Below are 2115 nucleotides of genomic sequence, written 5' to 3'. Positions count from 1 at the left end.
TTGCTGTAATTTTTTTTTTCACAAAAGGGTAACATTTTGGGGAAGATTCTCTGGATTGAACCCAGGGCCTTTCATATGTTGAACACATTCTGTTACAAGCCTAGTTTCCAAACAAGAACTTCTATTCTTTGTCAATTTTCTCCTTTATCTTCCTTTTCCCAAAATAATCAGCTCAAAATGACTCTGATGCCCAGGAGGCATATTTGAAATGAGATAGTCTGGTGTTCTCTATTCATTTGTGGGGTGGCATCTCCAGAATGTTGTCAGGTTTGTGTTTGTTTGTATGCCTGTTGTTGTACTGAGGATTGAACTCAGGGTCTTTGTACTTGGGGAGATCTTTGCATTAAGTTACATTCTCAGCCCTCTTTAAATTTTTTTTTAATGAGCAGAATATATTTATTGAGAGAAAGAAAGCTCCTGTCCAAGAGAGGAACAGGAGGGGGACCCGAGCGGGTAGTTCCCCCTTTAAATTGTTTTGATACAGAATCTTGCTAAGTCACAAAATAGCCCAAGGTGGGCTCAAACATAGGATCCTTCTGCCTCAGCCTCCCAGGGTGCTGGGATTAGAAGCATGTACTACCCTGCCCTGCTACCTGTCAGTCTTAAATACTGTTCTGTAAGCATTGTCAAATCAGAGGACTCAACAATTTACCCTGCAACAAATAGGGCAGCAAACAAATGAAACTCCGCATTTAGAGTATATTCTTTGTAAATAGTTTCTAAACCAAAATCTTTTTTAAAAATTTTTATTTATTTGTGTGTGTGTGTGTGTGTGTGTGTGTGTGTGTGTGTGTGACCAGCTCAGCCCACCAGGGGACAGGGCTGGCTGGCATGTGGTGCTGGGGGATTGAACTGCGGTCCCTATGCTTTGCTAAGCTTGTTCTAAGTAGGTGCTTTAGACCACTGAGCCATCTCACCAGCCTATAAACCAAAATCTTACTGTGGTGAAAATGTAGGTATCCTGGATGGCCAGCTTCATTTGTGGCCAAAAGGGAAGACTGAGGAAGAGCCAGGCATCCCTGACGAGCAGGAACTGGGCTGGACTCATCAGCCGGGCTTTGGTGTTGCTGAAGGGGCCCTGTGCTCATAGCCAGCTCATGGTGATCACCTGTCCAGATCACCTGTCCAAAGCAGCAACATCAGACAAAGCCACACTGAGACGGTGACACACGCTAGAATAACCAAAACTGTCAGAATCATGTCTTCACGGGAATTGTATTCTACAAACCACAGAAGCGAGGAAACAGACTCGTGTGCTGGATAATATGATGACTAGTTTTCAAAACCAGTTGTAGCTTGAACTCCACTTTTCTTTTGTCCCACACAGGCTTATTAATAGTCCTGTACACAGAATTACTTGCACTCCCTGATGCCATGTGATTAGATAAAGGCAGTAATTGCTTAAGTCCTCTCTGTAATCACCTAATGCAAACACAAATCCTAAAAGAGGTCCTTTTGACACAAAACCGGCTTCTTCCTCTCTTCTTTCAGTTCATCCTTTTGTCTCTTCTCTGTCTTTTCTTTTTCTTTTTTTTTTTTTTTTTTTTTTGGCGGAACCGGGGATTGGGGGATTGAACTCAGGCCCTTGCGCTTGCCAGGCAAGCGCTTATTCTACTGAGCCACCTCCCCAGCCCCTTCTCTGTCTTTTCAAAAGAAGAAACAATTTACAGGGCAAGTGCTCCAGCCTTGAAGAGTTCAAAATATCAGCATGAAATTATTTTTTTTTGGCAGAACCAGGGATTGAACTTCAGCATGAAATTAATTTCTGTAAAATTCTAAGTTCGAGGGGATGGGGAGATGGCTCAGTAGAATAAGTGCTTCCCAGGCAAGCGCAATGGCCTGAGTTCAATCCCCGGTTTAAAAAAAAAAAAAAAAAGTTCTAACTTTGAAAATTGCTGCAAACAAATTTGTACCAATCCTTTCCTGTGTTTGAAAAGACAGGTGCTCAAGAAATTTGCCGAAGATTCCTAGAGATTCTCTTTGTAAAACAGCTTCCCCAAGAGTGGAGCCTCTGAATTTCCCTTGTAATTCCATTAAAATTCTTAGCTTTTCTTTCTTTTTTTTACATTTATTTATTTATTTATTTATTTATTTATTTCTGTGTGTGTGTGTGTG

The sequence above is a fragment of the Octodon degus genome, unplaced genomic scaffold (genome assembly GCF_000260255.1).
Source record: "Octodon degus isolate 3935 unplaced genomic scaffold, OctDeg1.0 scaffold00117, whole genome shotgun sequence".
Classification (NCBI taxonomy): domain Eukaryota; kingdom Metazoa; phylum Chordata; class Mammalia; order Rodentia; family Octodontidae; genus Octodon; species Octodon degus.
Note: the sequence above shows the minus strand (reverse complement) of the source record.